Genomic DNA, 9,244 nt, shown 5'->3' with positions numbered 1-9,244 from the left:
GTAAAATAAGGTAGTCACTTTGGAAAACAATTTGGCTACTTTAAAAAAATTATTTAAGTTCTTTTATTTATTTATTTATTTATGTGTGTGTGTGTGTTTTAATTATTTATTTCTTACTTTACAATATTGAATTGGTTTTGCCATACTAAGTTCTTTTAAAGTTACACATCTACCCTAAATCCTGGCCACTTGACTCCTAGGTGTTTACACAAACAACTGTCCCTAAGACTTGTAGATAAATATTCATGTTTTATTTGTAATGGCCTCAAATTGAAAACAACCCAAATGCCCATAAACATGTGAATGAATAAACAAATAGTCCTATATCCACATAATGGAGAACTATTCAGCATTGAAAAGTAATTGACTCATACACACAACTGATACACACAACATATACACACTCATACGCACTCATACACACAACTCATACACACAGCAAACCCTGTTGGCTTAGACGGTAAAGAATCTGCCCTCAATGCGAGAAACCTGGGTTTGATCCCTGGGTCGGGAAGATACCCTGGAGAAAGGAATGGCAACCCACTCCAGTATTCTTGCCTGGAGAATTCTACGGACAGAGGTGACTGGCTAACTATGGTCCATGACAGCATCACAAAGTGTCGGACGCCACTGAGCGACTAACACACACACACACACACACACACACAGAGCAACTTGGGTGGATCTCAAAATAATAGTGAGAGAAAGAAGCAGCTGAAAGAAGAATTTATTCTGGTTATATAAAATACTAGAAAATGAAAACTAATCTATTATGAAAGCAGACCAGTGGTTGCAGAGTGGAAGGCAAGAGATAAGAGGTAGGATTACCTGGGGTGGTAGGAAAGTTCTGAAGGTGATGGATATGTTCATTTTCTTAATTGTGGTGATGGGGTCATACGCGTATCAGTTCAGTTCAGTCGCTCAGTTGTGCCCGACTCTTTGCGACCCCGTGAATCAAAGCACGCCAGGCCTCCCGGTCCATCGCCAACTCCCGGAGTTCACTCAGACTCACGTCCATCGAGTCAGTGATGCCATCCAGCCATCTCATCCTCTGTCGTCCCCTTTTCCTCCTGCCCTCAATCCCTCCCAGCATCAGTCTTTTCCAATGAGTCAATTCTTCGCATGAGGTGGCCAAAGTACTGGAGTTTCAGCTTCAGCATCATTCCTTCCAAAGAAATCCCAGGGTTGATCTCCTTCAGAATGGACTGGTTGGATCTCTTTGTAGTTCAAGGGACTCTCAAGAGCCTTCTCCAACACCACAGTTCAAAAGCATCAATTCTTCAGCGCTCAGCTTTCTTCACAGTCCAACTCTCACACCCATACATGACCACTGGAAAAACCATAGTCTTGACTAGACGGACCTTTGTTGGCAAAGTAATGTCTCTGCTTTTTAATATGCTATCTAGGTTGGTCATAACTTTCCTTCCAAGGAGTAAGCATCTTTTAATTTCATGGCTGCAATCACCATCTGCAATGATCTTGGAGCCCCCCAAAAATAAAATCTGACATTGTTTCCCCATCTATTTCCCATGAAGTGATGGGACCAGATGCCATGATCTTCGTTTTCTGAATGATGAGCTTTAAGCCAACTTTTTCACTCTCCACTTTCACTTTCATCAAGAGGCTTTTTAGTTCCTCTTCACTTTCTGCCATAAGAGTGGTGTCATCTGCATATCTGAGGTTATTGATATTTCTCCTGGCAATCTGGATTCCAGCTTGTGCTTCTTCCAGCCCAGTGTTTCTCATGATGTACTCTGCATATACGTTAAATAAGCAGGGTGACAATATACAGCCTTGACGTACTCCTTTTCCTATTTGGAACCAGTCTGTTGTTCCATGTCCAGTTCTAACTGTTGCTTCCTGACCTGCATACTTTATGTCAAAACTCATCATATTGCCCATTTATTGAATGCCAATTAAGCATCAGTACAATGGAAAGGGAGCAGTTGCAAGACTGCAAGCTTTCTGCAGCCCAGAGACTGAAATTAGGGGTGATGTGAAGCACTCGGTTGCGCATGCTCAGTTCCTTCTTCGTGCTCACCAATCAGACCCCAGCTCGATGACCTGGCTCACTGAGGCCAGTGGACCTCAGAGGCCGCCATGATGAGATGGAGTTACTCAAGAAGCGCGTGGCAGGGCTGCCTGAGGCCTTCCAGAACTCGGTGGCTTTCTATCCTGAGCGTACAGAAGCGCCAGGGAAGGACTCTAAGCAGGTAAGTGGCTTAAACTGGTGTTCATTTTGAAACAGTATTTTGAAAGTGTATGGAAAATAGGCTCAAGATGGTAGGGAGTGAGCCGTCGAAAGGCTGTGGTAATTTTTTTCTCTCTCATTGGTTCCTCGTTCAACCGTGAATTCTTGGAGGGATAGGACTATTTCGTACTTATCACCAAAGTACTCTTGCCCAGTGGCTGGTGGTCAGAAAATTTTTGTTGAAGGGGTTGAGTAATCTCAGGTCACACAAGCTTGTACGTAAGTAAGAGCGGGATTCGTATTTAGCGCTTTTGACTCCAAACCCTGAGCTCGTCCCTTCCAAGCAAAATGAAAATGTAAAAAATATTGAACGTTCATTTTGGGATTCAGCAGTCTAATCAGTACAATGACTTTGCCAGCCTTGAAATGTCTGCCATCAGTAATAAGGGGTTTCCAAGGGTGAGTGGAGAGATTGGAGTATTTTTAAATATTAGGCAAGATTGATTTAATAAATGTTATGCACTTACTCTTCTCCAGGCAGCTCATTTGGCTCTGGATGTATCAGTGAGGAGGGTGGACATTGTCTTTGCCCCACATAAAACAGACAAGGCTGTGTATTGTCATCTTGTTCATTTAACTTATATGCAGAGTACATCATGAGAAACGCTGGGCTGGAAGAAGCACAAGCTGGAATCCAGATTGCCAGGAGAAATATCAATAACCTCAGATATGCAGATGACACCACCCTTATGGCAGAAAATGAAGAGGAACTAAAAAGCCTCTTGATGAAAGAGGAGAGTGAAAAAGTTGGCTTAAAGCTTAACATTCAGAAAACAAAGATCATGGCATCTGGTCCCATCACTTCATGGGAAATAGATGGGGAAAACAGTGAAAACAGTGTCAGACTTTATTTTGGGGGGCTTCAAAATCACTTCAGATGGTGATTGCAGCCATGAAATTAAAAGACGCTTACTCCTTGGAAGGAAAGTTATGACCAACCTAGACAGCATATTAAAAAGCAGAGACATTACTTTGCCAACAAAGGTCCGTCTAGTCAGTTCAGTTCAGTCAAGGCTATGGCTTTTCCAGTGGTCATGTATGGGTGTGAGAGTTGGACTGTGAAGAAAGCTGAGCGCCAAAGAATTGATGCTTTTGAACTGTGGTGTTGGAGAAGACTCTTGAGAGTCCCTTGGACTGCAAGGACATCCAACCAGTCCATTCTAAAGGAGATTGGTCCTGGGTGTTCTTTGGAAGGAAGGATGCTAAAGCTGAAACTCCAGTACCTTGGCCAGCTCATGAGTTGACTCATTGGAAAAGACTCTGATGCTGGGAAGGATTGGGGGCAGAAGGAGAAGGGGACAACAGAGGATGAGATGGTTGGATGGCATCACTGACTCGATAGACGTGAGTTTGAGTGAACTCTGGGAGTTGGTGATGGACAGGGAGGCCTGGTGTGCTGCAATTCATGGGGTCGCTAAGAGTTGGACACGACTGAGCGACTGAACGGAACTGAAAACAGACAAAATAATTAATAGGGAAATGTGCTAAGTGATCTAAGATCTCTTTTTATTTTCCCTCTGAAATTTGAAATTTTACTGTGATCTGCTCTTGTGTGAGTTTTTCACACCACCCCCCCTTTTCCCAGTGTGTTGAGCACAGAATGGTTCCCCATTGGGGAACTCAGCCTATTAGGTCTGAGAAAGTTTTTTTGTATGAGATCTTTGATAATTTGTTATTTTCCATTTTTTCCCCTTCTCTCTCCTGAATTGGAACTTCTGTTGTTCAGCTGTGGAAACTAATAGGTGGCACCTCTAATTTTATTTCATTTTCTCATCTGTTTTCCACCTCTGCTTTCTGTTTTACTTTCCTGGGATAATTTTCTCAACTGTGTTTTTCATGTATGAATTTACAGTGTTAGCTATTTTAATATTTTACTTCAAATTGTTCTTTTTGTTACAATTTCTTGTTTAGTTAGTGAAGGATCTTCTGTCTTTCTGAGAATGTAAAATGGTTTGGGGGAGGTTTTCTTGTGTTGCATTTGCATGTTCTCTATTTCCTTTCAGTTGTGTTTACAGTTTGTTTTGTTCTCTGACTTTCATGTTGGAGACTTTCCTCAAAAAATATTAGCTAACATTTATTGAGCACTTAGAGTGTTGTGGGCAAAGTTCTAAGCTCTGACAGATACTAATTTATTTAATCATCATAGTAACTAATGAAGTAGGTGCTACTACCTGCAGTTTATAAATGCTAAAAGGAAGAAAATGAGAGCTTGAGTAATTAAACAAAGCTGACATTGTTTAAAAGTGGTGGAGCCAAGATAATCAAGGTAGTCTAGGTTGTGTGTTCTTAAGCTCTATTCTACATTGCCTCCTTATTTATTTAATTGAAGTATAGTTGATTTACAGTGTTGTGTTTCTGGTATACAACAAAGTAATTCAGTTACATATATGTGTGTGTGTATATATATATATATAATTTTTTTCAAATTGTTTCTATTATAGGTTATTATAAGATGTTGAATATCGTTCCCTGTGCTATGTAGTAGAATCTTGTGTTTATCTATTTGATCTATATATAGTGTATCTGTTAATCCCAAACTCCTCATTTATCCCTCCTCCCCTTCCCCTTTGGTAACCATAGTTTGTTTTCTGTATCTCTGAGTCTGTTTGTAAATAAGTTCATTTGTATCTTTTTTTAGATTCATTATGTAAGTGATACTTTATCTGTCTTTATCTGACTTTCTTCAGTTAGTATGATAATATCTAGGTCCATCCATGCTGCTGCAAATGACATTCAGTTCAGTCGCTCAGTCGTGTCCAACCCTTTGCGACCCCATGAACTGCAGCACGCCAGGCCTCCCTGTCCATCGCCAGCTCCTGGAGTCCACCCAAACCCATGTCCATTGAATCAGTGATGCCATCCAACCATCTCATCCTCTGTCATCCCCTTCTTCTCCTGCCCTCAATCCCTCCCAGCATCAGAGTCTTTTCAAATGAATCAGCTCTTCGCATCAGGTGGCCAAAGTATTGAAGTTTCAGCTTCAACATCAGTCTTTCCAATGAATACCCAGGACTGATCTCCTTTAGGAAGGACTGGTTGGATCTCCTTGCAGTCCAAGGAACTCTCAAGAGTCTTTTCCAACACCACAGTTCAAAAGCATCAAATTTTCTGCACTCAGCTTTCTTTATAGTCCAACTCTCATATCCATACATGACCACTGGAAAAACCATAGCGTTGACTAGATGGACCTTTGTTGACAAAGTAATGTCTCTGCTTTTTAATATGCTATCTAGGTTGGTCATAACTTTCCTTCCAAGGAGTAAGTGTCTTTTAATTTCATGGCTCATCTGCAGTGATTTTGGAGCCCAGAAAAATAAAGTCAGCCACTGTTTCCATTGTTTCCCCATCTATTTGTCATGAAGTGATGGGACCGGATGCCATGATCTTTGTTTTCTGAATGTTAAGCTTTAAGCCAACTTTTTCACTCTCCTTTTTCACTTTCATCAAGAGGCTTTTTAGTTCCTCTTCACTTTCTGCCATAAGGGTGGTGTCATCTGCATATCTGAGGCAAATGACATTAGTCCATTCTTTTTTTGATGGCTGAGTAATATTCCATTTGGACTTCCCTGGTGGCTCACATGGTAAAAAATCTGCCTGCAATGCAGGTTCAATTCCTGGGTCAGGGAAGATTCCCTAGAGAGGGGAATGGCTGCCTGGTCCAGTATTCTTGCTTAGAGAATTCCATGGACAGAGGAACCTGGCGGGCTCCAGTCCATGGGCTTGCAAAGAGGCAGATATGACTGACTGACTTTAACTTTCAATATTCCATACACACACACACACACACACACACACACACACACACACACATATATGTATCACATCTTCTTTATCCATTCATCTGTTGATGGACACTTAGGTTGCTTCCGACTTGGCTATTGTAAATATTGCTTCTATGAACATTGGGGTGCATGTATCTTTTCAAATTAGAGTTTTCTTGGAATATGTGCCCAGAAGCAGGATTGCTAGGTACTGTTTTTAATTTTCCAAGGAATCTCCATACTGTGTTTCATGGTGGCTGCACCAGTTTATGTTCCCACCAACAGGTAGAAGAGTTCCCTTTTCTCCACACCCTCTGCAGCATTTATTATTTGTATACTTTTTGATGATGGCCATTCTCACTGGTATGAGGTGATAACCTCACTGTAGTTTTGATTTTCATTTCTCTGATAATTAGCAATGATGAGCATCTTTTCATGTGACTGTTGCCCATCTTTGTGTCTTCTTTGAAGAATGTGTATGTTGTCTGGCTATTTTTTAATTGAGTTGTTTGGTTTTGCTTTTTTTAAAACAAATATTGAGCTGTTGGAGCTGTTTGTTTCTGATTTCCTTTGCTTACACTGCCTCATATTTACGAATGAGAACTTGCTTCTGATTAAAGATGGTGGGTCACGCACCCATATGTACCTCTTTCTTCCACTAACCCCTCAAAACAAGAATAAATGAATAAAATAATAAGTAAATAAATAATACATTGAAAAAAGAGATACAAATCCATAATGACCGCATAGAAAAGGAAAAGAGAGAAAAAGAATAAAATTTTGGAAGTTAGAAATCCTGTGGACGAATGGTAGCTGAATTTGCATGTCCCAGAAAGCTAAATCTTAAAGTGATGTGGGTAGTGATGGTGGTTTAGTTGCTAAGTTGTGTCCAACTATTGCGACCCCATCAACTGTAGCCTGCCAGGTTTCTCTGTCCATGGGATTCTCCAGGCAAGAATACTGGAATGGGTTGCCATTTCCTTCTCCAGGGGATCTCCCCAACCCAGGAATCGAACTCGGGTCTTCTGTATTGCAGGCAGATCCTTTACCAACAGAGCTACGAGGGAAACCCTCGATGTGGGAGAAAACCAAAAGGCAAACTAGTTTTTCCTGCAGTCCACCTTCATTTTTCTCTCTCAAGCTTTCCCTCTCTCTCTCTCTCTCATACATGCACGCAGATACACACACACAGGTTATAAATTGGAGACAGCAGGAATCTCTGGACATGGGGATGAAGGTAGGGCAGAAAATAGGAAGGTAAGTTGAAAGAATATTAAAAATCTGTTAGGCTCCCAGAGCTTCTCTAACTTCACAGTCGTCAAATGATAGCCCATCTCTGCTATACTCAACCTGACAGAAGATTGAAAGTTTATCCTCTAGAGAGGATAAAACACTCTTAGTATATAAGAGTCTAGAGTACCACACTGAAAACAGAGAGTAAGTGAATGTTTACATAGTAAATTGAGGCACTTGAATATGTATTAAACAGTTAAATTCTCCCAACAGCTATGTAGGTGTGGGCATTACTGCTTTCCCCTGATTAAGACTAAATTAATTGTATAATATAGCATAGATATTTACAAAAGAATATAACATATATATATATAGTATAAAGAAGAATGCTGTAACGGATACCTATTAACCCAACATCCAACCATTCAGTTTACTAAAAAAGAGAGAGAATATTACTTTTATCATTGTAGGTTTTTGTGAAGGTTTACCTTTTGAATTGTATTCCTTTGAAATCCAGTTCCAATTTTTTCCTTCTCAGATGTAACTACCGTCTTGAAGTTTGGGTTTACTGTTCCCTTGCTTTTCTGTTTTGCCATATGTTTTCATCTTTAAACCATACATGTTACTTTTGTTTATTTTTGAATTTTATATAATTAGAGCTACGTTGTATGCAATCTTCTGCAGCTGGTTTTGTCACTCAGTGTCATATTTCTGAGCTCTGTGTGCCATAATTTATTTACCTATTCTGTTATTAATGGTGTTAGTATTTTTTTCAATATTTTGCTATTACAAACAGTGCTACTCAGAGCATTCTTATACATATCTCCTCTTAGCAAAAGCAGAAATTTCTCTGGACCACAGTTGCTGGATTGTAGGGTATGCACATTTTCAATTTTACAAAACAGTTTGTTCATTGGACCGATTTGCCCTCTCACCAACAGTATCTTAAAAGTTCTCATCATTCTACATCCTTAATTTTTATCAAATTTGGCAGATGAAATTGTCTCACTGTGATGTTACCTTTTATTTTCCTTATAAGTAATAAGACTGAACTTTCAAAAAAAGTATTTTATTGAAATACAGTTGATTTATAATGTATTAATTTCTGTGGTACAGCATAGTGATTCAGTTATATAAACTGAATCATATGTAAACATGAAACATATATAAACATTCTTTTTCATTATGGTTTATCACAGTATATTGAATGTAGTACTCTGTGCTATATACAGTAGACCCTTGTTGCATATCCATTCTATATGTTATAGTGAGATTGAACTTTTTAAATACCTTTTTTCATTCTTCATGTTCCCCCTTTTAAAAAATTGTCTTTTTCTTATGGATTTGTAGTTCTTTTTTTTTTTTTTTTTTTTTAAGCAATGCTGCCTGGATTATGAGATCTTAGTTCCTGGCCCAGGATTGAACCTAGGCCATGGCAGTGGAAGGGCTGAGTCCTAACAATTAGACTGCCAGGAACTTCCTGTAGGAGTTCTTAATATGTATTGGATACTATAATTTGCTGGTTATATATATTTGTTTTGCCTTGTATTCACTTTATTTATATGTGTTTTGATGAACTTCTTAATTTTCATCTAGATAAATTCATAGTCTTTTTTTTTAAATAGCTAGTATATTTTTGGTTAGTAGGTTATACTTAAGAAGTTCTTCCCCATCTTAGGACTTCTGTGGTGGTCCAGTGGTTAAGACTGTGGCTCCCAACGCAGGGGGTGGGGGTTTGATCCCAAGTCAGGGAACCAAGATCCCACATGCCATGCAGTGTGTGGCAAAAATTAAAAAAAAAATTTTTTTTATTAAGAAAAGAGAAGAAGTTCTTGTCAATCTCAGGTAGCTTATATTTTTTTCCTACACATTTCTCAAGACTTGCCTTTTCATAGGAGTTTATTTTTGTGTGTGGAGTGAGGTAGGTCTCCAGTTTTATATTTTTCCATGTAGATAATTTGTTGTCCCAGCTCCATTATTGATTAGTTTGTTCTTTGCT

Source organism: Oryx dammah, unplaced genomic scaffold, assembly GCF_014754425.2.
Source record: "Oryx dammah isolate SB20612 unplaced genomic scaffold, SCBI_Odam_1.1 HiC_scaffold_28, whole genome shotgun sequence".
In the NCBI taxonomy this organism is placed as follows: domain Eukaryota; kingdom Metazoa; phylum Chordata; class Mammalia; order Artiodactyla; family Bovidae; genus Oryx; species Oryx dammah.
Note: the sequence above shows the minus strand (reverse complement) of the source record.